The sequence below is a fragment of the Pelodiscus sinensis genome, chromosome 2, assembly GCF_049634645.1.
Source record: "Pelodiscus sinensis isolate JC-2024 chromosome 2, ASM4963464v1, whole genome shotgun sequence".
Lineage (NCBI taxonomy): Eukaryota > Metazoa > Chordata > Testudines > Trionychidae > Pelodiscus > Pelodiscus sinensis.
In genome coordinates, this window is record NC_134712.1 from 26,478,943 (window position 1) to 26,495,948 (window position 17,006).

The 17,006-nt window shown below is 42.9% G+C and overlaps 1 protein-coding gene across 2 annotated transcripts in view; it reads left to right on the top strand.

Annotated features, from left to right (window-relative positions):
* The window catches only part of CSMD3 (CUB and Sushi multiple domains 3), a 1,183,531-nt gene that overhangs the window by 413,986 nt on the left and 752,539 nt on the right, over positions 1-17,006 (top strand). The gene's annotated exons all lie outside the window — the stretch shown is intronic.

Consider the following 17,006-nt stretch of genomic DNA (forward strand, 5'->3'; position numbering starts at 1 on the left):
CCATGAAATTGAATATCAGAGGGTTAGCCATGTTAGTCTGGATCTCCAAAAGTGACAAGGAGTCCTTTGACACCTTATAGACTAGCAGATGTATTGGAGAATAAGCTTCCGTGGGCAAAGACCCACTTCGTCAAATGCATGTAGTGGAAATTTCCACAGGCAGGTATAAATATGCAGGCACCTCTATGGGCACCTGTATGGTCCCACAGTATGCCAACATTTTTATGGCTGACCTGGAACAACGCTTCTTCAGCTCTCCTCCACTAACGCCCCTTCTCTACCTACGCTATATTGATGACATCTTCATCATCTGGACCAATGGGAAGGAGACTCTGGAAGAATTCTACCATGATTTCAACACCTTCCACATCACCATCAATCTCAGCCTGGACCAGTCTACGCAAGAGATCCACTGGACACCACGGTGCAAATAAGTGACGATCACATAAACACCACCCTATATTGAAAACCTACCGATCACTATGCCTACTTTCATGCCTCCAGCTTCTATCCCGGACACACCACATGATCCATTGCATACAGCCACGCACTAAGGTACAACCGCATTTCCTCCATCCCCTCAGATAGAGACCAACACCTACAAGATCTTCATCAAGTATTCTTGAAACTACAATACGCGCACAAGGAAGTGAGGAAACAGACTGACAGAGCAAGACATGTACCCAGAAGCCTTCTACTACAAGACAAGCCCAAGAAAGAAACCAACAGAACACCACTGACCATCATCTACATTCTTCAGCTAAAACCTCTCCAATGCATCATCAGTTATCTACAACACATCTTGGACAATGATCCCTCACTCTCACAGGCCTTGGGAGGCAGGCCAGTCCTTGCCCACAGACAACCTGTCAATCTGAAGCAAATTCTCACCAGCAACTATACACCACACCACAGTAACTCTAACTCAGGAACCAATCCATGCAACAAACCTTGGTGCCAACTCTGTCCACATATCTACACCACTAACACAGGACCAAACCAGATTAGCCACACCATCACTGGTTCATTCACCTGCACATCTACCAATGTAATATACACCATCATGTGCCAGCAATGCCCCTCTGCCATATACATCGGCCAAACTGGACAGTCCCTACATAAAAGAATAAATGGACACAAATCATATATTAGGAATGGCAATATACAAAAAACCTGTAGGAGAACACTTCAGTTTCCCTGGACACACAGTAGCAGATTTAAAAGTAGCTTCAAAGATAAACTGCTGAGCTACAGTTCATCTGCAAATTTGACATAATCATTTTAGGATTAAACAAAGACTGTGAATGGCTAACCAACTACAAAATCAGTTTCTCCTCTCTTGGTGTTCACACCTCTGGATCAGCTGCTAGAAGTGGGCCTTACCATCCCTGACTGAATTAACCTTGTTATCTCTAGCCTTATTCTGGCCTGCATACAGTGAACCCTCGCTACTTCGCGGTTCGACTATCGCGGATTCACGACTTCGCGGACTTTTTTCATTACATTATGTATATACGTGAATCCGCGATGGTCGAACCGCGAAGTAGCGGTTACCAAAACTTTAAAAAGCCTCCGGGGAAGCCGGCGGGGGGGCATCCCAGGCGCGCCTGGGCTGCTCCCCCGCCGGAGCCCCTCCGCGGCTTTCAAAGCCTCGGGGGAAGCCGGCGGGGGGGCATCCCAGGCGCGCCTGGGCTGCTCCCCCGCCGGAGCCCCTCCGCGGCTTTCAAAGCCTCCGGGGAAGCCGGCGGGGGGGCATCCCAGGCGCGCCTGGGCTGCTCCCCCGCCGGAGCCCCTCCGCGGCTTTCAAAGCCTCCGGGGAAGCCGGCGGGGGGGCATCCCAGGCGCGCCTGGGCTGCTCCCCCGCCGGAGCCCCTCCGCGGCTTTCAAAGCCTCCGGGGAAGCCGGCGGGGGAGCAGCCCAGGCGCGCCTGGGATGCCCCCCCGCCGGCTTCCCCCGAGGCTTTGAAAGCCGCGGAGGGGCTCCGGCGGGGGAGCAGCCCAGGCGCGCCTGGGATGCCCCCCCGCCGGCTTCCCCGGAGGCTTTGAAAGCCGCGGAGGGGCTCCGGCGGGGGAGCAGCCCAGGCGCGCCTGGGATGCCCCCCCGCCGGCTTCCCCCGAGGCTTTGAAAGCCGCGGAGGGGCTCCGGCGGGGGAGCAGCCCAGGCGCGCCTGGGATGCCCCCCCGCCGGCTTCCCCCGAGGCTTTGAAAGCCGCGGAGGGGCTCCGGCGGGGGAGCAGCCCAGGCGCGCCTGGGATGCCCCCCCGCCGGCTTCCCCCGAGGCTTTGAGGATCCTACTTCTACTTCGCGGATTTTCATCTATCGCGGTCGGGTTTGGAACCTATCTACCGCGATAAACGAGGGTTCACTGTATTTATACCTGCCAGTGGAAATTTCCACTACATGCATCTGATGAAGTGGTTCTTTGCCCACAAAAGCTTATGCTCCAATACATCTGTTAGTCTATATGGTGCCACAGGACTCCTTGTCGCTTTTTCATGAAATTAAATGGCTGCGTCTAGACTGGCATGATTTTGCAGAAATACTTTTAACGGAAAAGTTTTTCTGTTAAAAGTATTTCTGCAAAAGAGCGTCTAGACTGGCATGTGCCTTTGCGCAAAAGATTTGCTTTTGCACAAAAGCATCCATGCCGGTGTAGACGCTCTCTTGCGCAAGAAAGCTCCAATGGCCATTTTAGCCATCGGGCTTTCTTGCGCAAGAAATTAACGTTCTTGTCTACACTGGCCCTCTTGCGCAAGTATTCTTGTGCAAGAGGGCTTATGCCTGAGCAGGAGCATCAAAGTATTTGCGCAAGAAGCACTGATTTTGTGTAGACAGGAGGCAAGTTTTGGCCTGTATGTTTATACCTGCCTGTGGAAATTTCTACTACGTGCATCTGACGAAGACAGATTTTGCCCCCAAAAGCTTATGCTCCAAGACACCACCTTATATAAAGGTACAAACACATCACTGCTAATGTGAGAGGTTGCCATCCTTTGATGTTGCCAAGCTACCACCAATCACCTTATGCCTCGTGATCTGATTAGACCATCACCATCCATCATGTATCAACATCGACCTTTTCTTGAACCTGAGCTGGTATGTATAGGGAGTAATCAGGTTTTTTATCTTAAACCCCTCTTCCTAAACTGAGGAGCAGACTTTGAGGCCCCTCTCAATGAGTTATGTGCCTATATCTCACGATAAGCTCCCAATCACTGCTCTCCAACTGGGATTATGTTGTCTTAGCCTTGGACCTATTACCAATTAGTTTCAGCCCAGTTCATGCCAAGGTCTGTGAGCAGAGGTCTGCTTTTGCTCACAGCTTAGCTTTGCTTTATGTTTGCCATATTTTGTCCACTGTTAGCTAGGCCTCAGAGCAGGCCTATGATGCACTGGCTTATGTCTCATGCCCTCATCTTATTACAGTAGTAAGCATTTGAAAAATTGGAAGCTCAAGTGGTATTCAAACCTAAGAATATTTGGACTGAGAAGTAATATATTATAGCTACATTATAAGGAGTAGGACAGTTAATTTAATGGAGCCAGATTTGGCCACCCTTACTCATAGTCAGTTCCTAGTATAAGGAGTATTAGTTTATAGTATCATTCTCTTCCACCTTTTCTGATGTTTTCCCACCACTATTATAAAAGTTTTTTCATCAAGAAAAGAGTAGCAAGGATCAACAATTTTGAAGATAGTTTCACTGATGAATACCTTAAAAAGGTGCTTTTAAATTCTCCCTGTAACCTCTGATTGAAGAGCTATAGGATGTATCTACAGGAAAGATTTTTAATCATAGGTGACAAAAAATTATGGTTTTGGATAAAACTGTATTTTGAGAGATCAGTTTATTTCCACCTACTCTTTGTAGAGTTGAGCACACAGTTCTGACTGATGAAAGCAAAGGATTCCATACAGCAGTGGTCAGGGATCATTGGCTTCCCACTGAATCCAAAGAGAACACGGGATAAAATTCACCAAAGTGCTGATGGCTAACAAGGTCTACATACCATTTGAACCCTAATTTGGGGGCTTGATTGGCTTTTAAATGTCACATAGCCTGTGTTCAAGCTGTCTGCACAGAGGTAAATATCTATCTTAGTGATGTATTTGTAGAAGAACTATTATGAGAGATTTATTTCCTGGTACAATAAATTAAGTGACTGCCAATTTGCCACTAATATTTGTCCATTTCTCAAAGGTTACTACACATTGGTGTTTTGGATACCACTACAGTTCCCTGTACTTAGAATAGCTCTACTAGCTCTGTAGAATTTCTATGGAAAAGTTCACTTTGTACTGTTGGCATACAAACAGTACATACAATACAGTATTCATTCAACATGTCATATACTCCTAATAAAATTAATAAAAAGCCAACAACAAAATTGTTGGAAGTGCTCTATGAAGCTACCTCACTTTATGTCAGTAGAGGAAAAGGCCCTAATCATCTATATAGTAGCCCAAAGTTCGTGACTCTGTACTGAAATGCTGGCTGTTCCCTCTGGGCGGTGCTATTGCCTCCCACTATGGTGCTCGGCTGACTTTTGCACCACTTAGCTGGGAAGCAAGCCGCGCAAATGGCCGTTTGGGGTCTGCACTCCCCATGCATGGGGAGTGCGGGGCCCAAACAGCCACTTGCACCGCTTGTTCCCACATGGAAGTCCAGCTCAGAGGCACAGAAGTCAGTCGAGCGCCAAGGCAGGAGGCAACAGCACCGCCCAGAGGGAACAGCCAGGGGGTGGGGCCTGGACGAGTGTGCATCTCTGACATCAGGAAAGGGCTCCAGATTCAAAAGGAGGAAAGCGGAGCAGACACAGAGGACACGGAAGAGACAGAGAAGAGAACGGAGGAGGCGGAGGTCAGAGAGAGAGAGAGTGAGAGAGACGTAGCAGGAGGAGGAGAAGAGAAACACAGAGTGAGAGGCGGGAGGGGGAAAAGAGAAAAAGAGAGAGAAAGAGAGAGAGGCAGGAGGCGGATGAGAGCTGAGAGAGAGAGGGGAAGGCAGTGGGAGGAGAAGAGAGAGGCCGTTTTTTACCGTTTGCTCACGCACGGCAGCCTGGCTAAGTGGTGCAGACATCAGCCAAGCACCGTGGTGGGAGGCGAAGGGGGACAGGGTGGTGACGTACACACCCAGGGCGAGCATGCATCCTCAAGGGAGACAGAGGAGAGCGGAGAGAAAGTGAGAGGCAGGAGGGGGAGAAGAGAAAGAGAGAGACGGAGAGAGAGGCAGAAGGCAGAGGAGAGCTGAGAGAGAGGAGGGAGGCAGTAGGAGGAGGAAGGAGACAGAGAGAGAGAGAGAGAGAGAGAGAGAGAGAGAGAGAGAGACCGGATGCTCAGAAGAGAAGACCGACATGGAGGAGAGACCTGAAAATCCCGTCTTATGATAGACTAATTGGCTAGTTCTATAAGATTCTTTGAACCACAAAAATTCAATGTTAAATTCCTGAACAGAAAAAGAATGGAAGGAATATGGAATGTCATTTTAAATCACAGATTTAGTGGTATTAATTGATTTTTCTTAATTTCAATATCTTATTTCTTTTTGTCTCCCTCAGGATTATTAAAAGGGTGAAAAGTTTTAGTATGAGAGTCAGAAAAAAAATGTTTTTCCATGAAAACTGCAACAATAAAATCTATAACTGATGTTAGAGTAGATTACTATATGCCAGAACATTCCCTGTAAGGCAGAAATCTGCTTTAATAGAAAATCACTAAAGGTTCCCCTTCTGTTATGAAAAAGTTTGATAGGGCACTAAGATCCCAAAAGCTGCTGATATTTTGATCCAAGGGGATCCAGCAAAGGTCCTGTACTTCTGGAGTACTTTCCTAACTCTGAATACCAATTCCTGTCAGAATCTGTTCTCAGAAAACTGCTCGTTTATGTTATGGCTGTATTCACTGTGCAGCAGGCTACTCTTTGATTTCAGGTAATTTCTCAGATTGCCCCTTCTCCATTTTCTAAGTGAGGTCCTGGGACAGGAAATGTAATTCTGAAGTGGTGATACTGCCTTCCTCACATCCACGAGCAGTGTCCTTCATGCCTGGATTTTCTGGGGCACTGGTTTTCAAACTTTTTTTCTCATGACCCAGTTGAAGAAAATTGTTGATGCCTGTGACCCAACTTAATTTGACTGGAGTGTGGGCTCTTGGATGAGGCTGAGGATGAGAGAGAGCCTCCAGCTTTGAGAGGAGGATCAGGGTTGGGGTAGGGGGGCTTACCTTGAGCAGCTTCCTTCTTCTCCTGGCACTGCTGACCATGCTGCACCCCAGAAGCAGCAACAGCAGGTTCCCAGACAGTGGGAATGCAGAGCTAGTGATCAGGGCAGGGGCAGTGTTCAGAGCCCTGTGAGCTCCCTCCCCCCTCCACCTGTTGGCAGTCACTTCTGGGGCATAGCACAATCTGTGGTGCCAGGACAGGCAGGCAGCCTGCCTAAGCACCCCCACTGGTCACCTGATCACCCTGCAGCAATGTGGTTTAGTATCTAACATTCCACAACCCAGTACTTAATCATGACCCATAGTTTGAAAACCACTCTTCTAGGGGACAGTCCTGACCAATAACATGGTAGAAATACCAAGATGTCTAAACTGAGCAAGAGAACATTTCATGATTTTATGCTTTTTATTTTTCTTTTTATTTCACTGGAACTGATTTTTTTCTAAGTTAGCTTGATCACTAAGACTTAAGCATTAATTACAACTATCCTTGCTCTTATAGTAAATTTCCTTTGATGTTTGTTAGTACTATGTAATCTAAATCTCTAAAGACTAAAATCTTGAGATTGAGAGGCAAGTCTAAATTCAATGTTACTGTATTCTTTTGGTCATAGTTTCTTGAAGTACATAATTTGGCAGTATGTTTTAAAGTCTTTTCTCTATCACTACTCTAGCAATTATCTTTCATATTAAAGCTATCCTTCAATGAAAATATGTTGGCTTATACTAAGCTCTGTAGTGAATTTTCTGCCTTTCAACTCAGAGCTATATTTTGTTAGTATTTTTTTCAAATTTCTATCCCATGATTTATTTTCTATATAATAGTAAGCATTTCGTCTATGAATACATATACTTGTTACATATAATCGAGTGTGCTATTTATAAACAAAACTCAGCATACTTAGTAATAATGAGACCAAATTCCACAGCAACAACCTTTTAAATTCCATTACAATGTTAATTTACTTTACTGACATGAAATGCCATTCTCCTAATCTCTACATTTTAAAAAAAAGGTTGAAAACACTCATCAATGCAAACTTTGTTTATTATTTAGACCATGGTCATTAATTGCCATAAATGAGGCAGTTCACACTTCTATAAGTTATTGTTTCGTGCTGTGATAAGACACTCACAAACATCGCTGCGTTAGTTTACATGAACCTCATGTTTTCAAGGTTCCTGTTGTGACCATGTGGTCTAAAATCTAAAATTTTATTAATAAAAGTTTATATTCTAGAGAAGAGTTGTGTAACGGAATGGATTCCATGTCCATGGGATCTCAGAATTCAGACAATAAAGAACATTTGGTCTTAGATAATAAAAATGTCAGGTTTATTCAGTATATTAACCCTTTCTAAATATAGTTGCTAAAATATTTTAGAAAGGGGATATACATATGTTATACTCAGATAGCTGGTGTACATTAATAATAACTCTTTACCCATTTCTCGTAAAAAGGCTTTTTGACATCCATTTTCATTTCCTCTAGAATGTCAGCATTATTGATGAACTACAGAATTGATTTGCAACAGTATAACTGTCATGGTAAACAGCACACAGAGGATACAGCCATCATGTTTCTTTTCTCAACAGCAGGCCCACATTTTCAAAACTGAATGATGATTATGTATGCCTCAAATTTTCAGTGCCCAACATGGTATCTTAAAAGAACCTGATTTTCAGAACATGTTAAGCACTCTACCCCACTGAAAATCAGGTGACTTTTAAGGCACCTCGGTTAAGCATAAAAAATTGTTGCCCCAAATCACTAGTCACTTCTGAGAATCTTGGACATCACATGATTTTGGACAAATTTCAGTGTGTGTTCTCCCATCACAGCCCAAGAAGTTCCTCTATAAAATGTAAAATCCAGCCCAACAGATTCCCTGTGTGTCACTCCTTTCCAAATCCATTATGGATTAACGTATACTAAGTCAAATGTCTATGGGTTAGCTGAAATGATTTGACTCATGGTTCATTAGAGCTTACTAGCATAGCAGTTCCTGCAGAGCCAGAGCTATTATGCCCTTGCACAAAAGAAGTCCACTTTAAATTTTAACAGCTTACCTGTTACTTACTCAGTGGTGATGGCATCTATTATATTTGCAGAAATGCCCCCTTTTCTTAGTTTTAAGTACATTTCAGAATAGGTGCTAAACCATTTCATAATGGCGTTGATCTCTGAGAGAATTCTCTCCATATCACTTAGGATAGATTTCAACAATTCTCCCACATCACTTTATAATAATACCTGGCATTTTCTATGCTATAGTTAATTGATAAATGAGTCAGTGTATCATATTTGATCTGAACAGAAACAGTTCAAATGTGTTTTCCCTACAAATAATATATTTATTCTCTTAAAATATGACCCCCACTTATTCATTCTGAAAACAATTCAGCACAAAGTACCTAATGGCTGAGATAATTAAGAAGTAGACTGGTATTCAGTTCTTGTCATAATAGGTGCTCTCCTTTATTTATAAGCTATATTTTCATGTGGGTCAAAAAAGAGCACAAGGAAATGTAACAAATCACTGAAAAGTAAAATTATATACATATCCTATGCTGTGTGCATCATTTGCTCTGAAAATATTTGATATTTTTGGATGTCAAAATTATGGGATTTTATAAGTTAATCATTTTCTAAAAAATGTCCATGCATTCCCGAATAACTCTCCTTTACATTTTTGGTGGGTGGAAATACTTTAATGAAATTGAATATTGGGGCTTTTTATTCTGTCCTACCATCAATCAAATTCAGATATTATACCAATGTAAATAGCCAGAGTACTCTTTTTCTCTGAAAACCTGTTTCAAGGAAAAGACTTTTCAAGAGCAAGAACGTTTGAAGGGAAAAAAGATAAGTATTGTAAAAGTGAGCAAACAAAAAATACCATGGACATTTTTACACAATCTTCCTTGTGATGAGTAAGTTAGTTTAACTGAATTAACTGTAAGGAGTGATTCACAGAAACGTAGAGGTTTACCAATTCTAGGTCATATGCAGTTTTTCAGTTAGAGTGCAGTAGGAGAGATTAATATGAAACAATATTGAACTATGTAACTGAATTTAGTCTCCCAAAATCAAGAAAAAGAAATGCCAATATTAGCCTCTTAGAATAGCCCTACAGCATTCTAAAAAGGATCTATATTAATTCATTTCAGCTTCTGAATTATGTCTTCATATTTCAAAGTTAAAGAGAAAGTAAAATAATCAACATTTAATTTTGCAAATCTGCAAAGACATTAGCATTGAAACTGTACACAAGAGCTAACAGGAAATTGACCTAAAATTAAGTCATGATAGCATTCTTTTCTTTGTTTGCATCAGAAATTATTTACAAAATATTTTTGGAAAGTAATTACTGGTTTGTGGTTTGGGTGCGTGTAGTGAAAGTTTAGGCTAGTGTGTCTGAATAAATATACTGTATTGTGATATAATTTTGTTTCTTAGTTGTATGAATGCAATTAAGTATTTATTGGGACTAGTAATAATTACACATTTATATTTAACTTTTCCTGATAATTTTGCAATATTATGTTAAAGTTGGGTGTTTCAGTAAATAATCTTGCCATAACTGCTTCAGCATCTTGTCAATTTCAAAATAATAATAGTAATAATAATAATAATAATAATAATGTGAATTACTTTCTTTTTGCCCCTATTGTACTGTGAGTACAAGTCTATTGGGAGAATTTTGTTCTTGACCCCAGTTGAAGGCTTCTGTGTGTTCTAAAGCAGAAGACTAAATACTTTTTATAGTTTTATCTTTCCTCTTGTAACTTAGTAGCTGTTATTTGTAAATTCCACTAAGACATTTTCCTAGATATCCTGTGGAATACATTCTTGCATTATGCTATTATATGTTGCACTAAAGCATTTCCTGTTGTTCATTTTACATTTTTTGCTTTCTTGTGTCTGTTATAAAAAAGAGAAACTCCATAAAACTCTCTTGTCTTTTTTTCTGTGTTACTAATTATTCCTTAGTCCCTTTATAATACACTTATCTAACTTTCTCTACACTGAAAAATCTTAAACTTATTCTTTTGGAATTTAGAATGTCATTCCATTGCCCACCACTTAACACCACATTCCTGTGGTTCGTTTGATTTTCCTTCCTTGCACCATCTCAATATCCATGTTGTACATATTTCAAATAAAGTAATTAAAATGGGGTCATCTAAGTTGATTGCTCTGATGTGGCTTGAATTGTAACTGCTCCACCGGGGCAAGAGTCTGGGAAATTTACAGGAGAGCAGTGCACTCCAGTTTCACCCCCCCACTTCCATAGTATTCCATATTTTGTAAGTGGAGGTTAAATATATTCAAACTAGTCTAAGGGTGCTTATCAGTTCTTCCAGAATTCACCATTTTAAGAACAGGGAGTCTTCTCTCAGAGCAATAGAGTATTTTAAAGAACAAGTGCACTAATTGCATTATATTTTTTCTATATTATTCTGTTTCACCAAAATATGTTCCTGTGTTTCTTTCTGCAAACTAAGGCAAATGTATCGTGTCCCTAGATCATTTGTCCTGATTGCTTACTAGAACTTCAAAGCCTATCAATATTCAATTAATTTAAACTGCAGCTTCCATACTGTATTTATCTATGTTAAACTTCTTTTATCATCATGCTGTCCAATTACCTAGATTTTTGTTAGATCCTCTGAACTTTCTCAAGTCTTTCCTCCTACTGTCTTCTGACTAACCTAAACAACTTGTGTTTTCAGCAAGTTTTACCAGTTAACTATTGTCTTCTAAGTCTTTAATATATATGTAAAACCAATGGTAGCACTGATCTTATAAGAACACTGCTGTCGACTTCTTTTCGGCTATGTATACACTGTGGAGCTATTTCAGTATACCTCCAGTAATCCAAAATAACTACTCTGCATCTTAAGAGCAAGCCCGTTAGATCAAAATATATCTGGCTCATTATTCTGCTGTCCCAGTAAACCTCATTGCATGAGGGTTAAGAGATATTTTGGAATAGTGTTTTTTTCAAAATTTGGTACTGGGTAGACAATGCCAAATTGAAAAATAAGCTATTTTGAAATTACCTCGAAATAAGCTATGCAAATTGCATAGTGCAAATTGTGTAACTTATTTTAAGGTAAGGATGCTGTGTAGACTCACCTTTAGTGATGACTCCTGGCCATCCGTTCTGATTCTTACTATTGAACCAGTCTGCAATCCATGATGTTTTTATCTCTTTATATTATTCTATAGTTATAAATATTCTTTAATGACTACTTGTAAAGAAATTTATCAGAAGTCTTTTGAGAGATAAAGAAATTATATCCATTGGTTTCCTTTATGCTCAGTTTTGTTGAGTGTTTTAAAGTGTTGCATTTGATTATGATGCCATGCTTTATCATAAGAGACGGGTATGCTGTCTCTATCATTGTTTTCTAGATACATTAAACTCTGGTCTAGATTCAATTTAATCTATTGTTCTTTGAGCACATTTTAAGGGAGGAAGGTGAGGGACCAAAGAGATATCAGCTGCAGCGCGCTGACTATGAGACTAGGTCTGAGCTGGCCATGGCATACTTTAGTGCAGAGCTTCTGTAAAGTATTTCAGCTAGCTATAGCCTCTGGGGAGCAGAACTGGACTGGACTGAAAAAACTCCAAGAAGAACTGGAATGTTCCCTTTCCAGACATGTACTCTATTGTGGACTCTGAGGGATGGGTGATGTTTGAAATTGGTACGCTTGCTCTGCATCACCTGGAGTCACTCTCACAACAAGGAAATCATTAGTGTTTTTCTAGCCTCTTTCTAGCATCAGAATGATCACAACAGGGATGGATCAGATAAGCTAACAAATCTGAATTGATTTTCTTAAATACTTTTCTCAGTATTTAAATAAGCATCATAAGTCTATAATTCCCAGCATCATCACCTTTCAATTCCTTTAAAAAACATGGACTATCCCCCAATACTGCATTATAGTAGCAGCTTATAATGATAAATTACATCCTTTTGTAGTGATTCAGCTTTCCTGAGTACACATTATTCAGAATGCTGATGAAAAACACATTTATTTCAGTTTAATCTGTCAGGGTTATCAGTCACTTAAATGCGGGTAAGCGGTTTGGAACAGAAACTTTCTCTTACTTTGCATGAACTAAATCTAGTTGTGTCTGAACTCAGTTGATTCCTCTAGGTATAACTGGAAAGCAAAATACATGATACATTTCTTTTTTTTAAATATAACACATATTTGCCATGAAATATGCTACAGACACCAACCTGATGCAAAGAGTGAGTTCCATTCCAAAAGAGAGTTTTCAAGAGGTGGAAATTATTTCTATGCATTTGGCTTCTGATGGGCATGCGTCCATCATTTGAAGGCATACCAGTGTGCTCTCCTGCGTCTTTAAGCTTATGCCTGTGCACAGGTCATCACCAGTCACCCTGTTCTAGTTATCAGGCATCTCCTTAAACCTGTGTCTGACGACATGAAGAGGAAACCATTGTATCCATGGCTGTATTTTCCACAGCCCTATATAACATGTCCCACTCCAGGCTAGGATCAAGTAATGAACTTTCCCAAAAGGGAAATCTTAAGCAAATATTTTTGTCACAGTGTAGATTGGGCCCTTGAAGAAAAAACTGGACTGTGGTGTTAGTGATGGTGAATAATTAGAGTGATTACTAGAGAACATAGATCAAAGAAATAAGAGTCTGTAAGTAAGAATTAGAGTTACTCTTGCATTTATCCCACTCATGGTGTGCTGGATCCCTGTAATTTCTACCTGGTCCAGCCTACCAGTTCTTCATGAATAATCTAGGTAGGGCAGCTGGGTACTTTCAAAAGCCAAAGAGAAATGGAAACCCAGAGAAGAGGCTGTGACAGAGTTAGAAAGCTCCAGTAAACTGCAGAGAACAAAAGGCAGGAAGGTCAAGGAATAGATAATGTAAGTGGAGGATTCTCTTCTGATAAAGGGGAGAAGTCCCATTACTATGTATTGCTATAAATTATATAGAGATAATTAAGACACAAAATGGGAATGTTTTCAGAACTCTGGACCAGAGATGCCATTTCAGATTTGCGCAGGGAGGGGAGGGGGAACCTGTGCATGCCCAGATGAGAGGAGGTAAGAGAGTGAGGATATGGTGGGGGAGCAGACCGAGGACAGAGGCTTCAGCAATGTTGACGAGCATGCTAAGTACAAGGCAAGCAGCAAATTTTGGGGGGAGATGGGATTCCATTCACCCTCCCTCTCACAAACACATATCAACCTCTTTCTAGGCTAGTAAGGCAGATAACTTAACAATTAGCTGACAAGGCACTATATCTAATTCCTATATAAAAGAAAGAAAAATTAAATAAATATTAGACCCACTCATCTCTAATATTAACTTTCTGCCATCTTGTGGCAAGTCACTGAAGGGATACTGGTTAGCCTTAACAATTTAATATATATTCTTACTTCCTTACTAACAGCAGAGAGAGAGAGAATGACTGTCAGCACTCTTCAGCTCTATCTCAGCTCCTGAAGTGTAGTGGGATCTAGTGGGTTACTGTGTGGAACAGATACATTAGGACTCTATGTAAGATCAGAATGGCCATATTGGGTCAGATCAATGGTCCATCTAGCACAGTATTCTGTCTTCCAACTTTGGCCATGTCAAGTGCTTCAGAAGGCATGAACAGAAGAGGCAATCATCAAACGATGCATGCCCTGCTGTCCATCGCCTGTTGCTTCTGGCAAACAGAAGCTAGTGATAAAATTGTTTCCCATTCTGATGGGTAGCCATTGATGGTCCTATCCCTCTTGAAATTATTTTGTTCTTATTGGAACCCTATTACAGTTTGGGCCTTTCCATCATCTCCTGGCAAAGAGTTCCACAGGTTGGCTGTGTAGAAATAATTTGTTTTAAATCTGCTTCCTATAAATTTAATTGGGGGACTTCTTGTGTTATGCTAGTGAAAGAGTAAATGACATTTCCTTATTCTGTTTTTCCACACCATTCATGATTTTCTAGACTTCTAACATATTTCCCCATCCTTTAGTCATCTCTTTTCCAAGCTGAAAAGCCCCAGTGTTGTTAATCTCTCCCCATATGGAAGCTCTTCCTTCCCTAGTAATTTCTAGGTGTAGCAGCACCTTAGAGACTAACAAAACATGTAGAAGGTATCATGAGCTTTTGTGGGCGCAACCCACTTCTTCAGATGAATTGAGTTATTAAAGGTCCAGTTCTAAAATAAATAGGGGATGGGTGGCAGAAAAAGAAAAAGAAGGGATAAAAGGGAAAAAAATAGTCAATTAGAGTGTTTATGCTACATAAAGCTTCTAGAGAAGGTGCAAATTGTTCTTAAGTATTTATTTGTTTGTTACATGTTTTTTAGTCTTTAAGGTGCTGCTAGACCAGGGCTACTCAACCTTGGAAGCCCTGGAGGCCACAGTGATACTCACAGCACATTCCAAGGGCCGCAACTTAAGTGTGGTTGCATATACATGCAAATATATATGCAAATAGTTTCTTTCACACTGACAGGCATGAATACAAAGATTAAGGAAAGACTACACAACACGCAGGCCTCATTTAAGTCAGTTCTGCTTATATTAATAAAATGCAGTCTTCACCTGATTTCCACCCATATGAGAGAACTTTTACTGAGCAATGACAGTCCAGGAATTTAACCACTAAAAAGCATATCAACAGAAGACCATTATATTGACTTGCTGTTGTGGCCTGTATTCCCAGTGGAGGCCATGTTCAAAAGATCCCACCTGCAGGCTGCATGTTGAGCCCCATGAAAACCCAAACTGCTGCGTGGGCCACAAATAAATGGGCCACGGGCTGCATGCGACCAACAGGCCGTGGGTTGAGTAGCCTTGTGCTAGATTATTTGTTGTTTTTAAAATTTTTCCAGTTACAGACTAAGGCTGTGTCTACATTGGCACCTTTTCCGGAAAAGGGATGCTAATAAGACCAATCGGAATTGCAAATGTCGCGGGGGATTTAAATATCCCCCGCGGCATTTGCATGAACATGGCTGCCACTTTTTTCCAGCTCGGGGCTTTGCTGGAGAAAAGAGCCAGTCTAGACGGGATCTTGAGGAAAATAAACCCTTTTCCGGAAGACCCCTTATTCCTACTTCAAAGTAGGAATAAGAGATCTTCCGGAAAAGGGTTTATTTTCTGCAAGATCCCGTCTAGATTGGCACTTTTTTCTGGCAAAACCCCAAGCTGGAAAAGAGCGGCAGCCATGTTCATGCAAATGCCGCGGGGGATATTTAAATCCCCCGCGGCATTTGCAATTCTGACTGGTCTCATTAGCATCCCTTTTCTGGAAAAAGGTGCCAATGTAGACACAGCCTAAGAGTATGTCTACACTACAAAGTTAATACGAACTAACAGCCGTTAGTTCGAATTAACTTTCATAGCGTCTATACATGCAAACCGCTAGTTCGAACTTAATTCAAACTAGCGGTGCACTTAATTCGAACTAGGTAAACCTCATTCTACGAGGACTAACGCCTACTTCGAATTAAGTAGTTCGAATTAAGGGCTGTGTAGCCACTTAATTCGAACTAGTTGGAGGCTAGCCCTTCCCATCTTTTCCTGGTGGCCACGCTGGGCACAACCAGAGAAACTCTTCTGCCCCCCTCCCAGTCCCGGAGCCCTTAAAGGGGTACGGTCTCGCAACAGTGCTTGTGCCAGTTGCAAGCCTGCCCGCACCCAGCCAGCAGACCCTGCACCTGGCATGGGATGAGCCAGCCACCCGCTGCCACCCAGCCCTCCGCCTCTTCCCAGGACCAGGCTGGCGGCTCACAGGAGCCTGCCTGGAGCCGCAAAAGGTGGGCACCCGCCTGGTCTAGTGCAGAGATCGTGGACCTCATCGAGGTTTGGGGGGAGTCCCCCAATGTCCACAATCTCTGCACTAGCTACAGGAATGCGTCTGTCTACACCATATGGCTGACAGCCTGGCCACCAGAGGACACCAGCCTGGCCACCAGAGGACCCAGGAGCAGGGCTTCTGCAAGATCAAGGACCTGCGGCAGGCTTACTCCAGGGCATCCCAGCCAGGGGCCAACCCGGAGGCATGCCCTCACTTCGAGGCCCTGGACCGCATTCTGGAAGCTCACGCAGTGCATGCCCCCCGGGTGGTAATCAACCCCGGGGCAGAGGGACCCATACTGGACATGGAGGTGGAGGACGCCGAGAGCCAGGAGCCTGCAGGGAGCCTGCCCTGGACCCCCGAGGCATCCCACAAAGCACATCAGCTGTGTCGTCCGAGGCGGGGGAGGGCTCCACATGTGGGTGCCATCATGCTCCCCTTATGTGTATGGAAGGCATGGGGGGAGAGAGAGCCCAGGGACCGTGTGCCTGGGCCTTGCCCACCATGGAGCAGCAGCTCGGTGTCATGCAGGGACCCTGGCCTGTTCCCCACACGCCGACCTTGCCTTGCAGAGGTGGGCTCGGTTTCACTACTGTGTCCCCAGGGAGAACTGCCCACTGCTCTTGTTTCACCACACCCCGCAGCACCTGGGACTGCAGGGTGCACCACCCCGCTTGCAACAGCCACCCGCACCCGGGCCAGCAGGTGCATCAGGAACCTGGACGACTAACACCAGCGACACCTGCGGCTACTGGAGCACCAGATCCGCATCCAGGAGCACTGGGTCTGGGAGGAGCAGCAGCGGAGCTTGGAGGTGCTGGAGGAGTAGAGCCGTGCCCTCAGAGGTCACCTCCAGACCATGGTGGACAGGTTCTTGCCTCCTCCTGCTCCAGCCCCTGCTGCCGCCCCAGCTCTCGCTCCTCCTC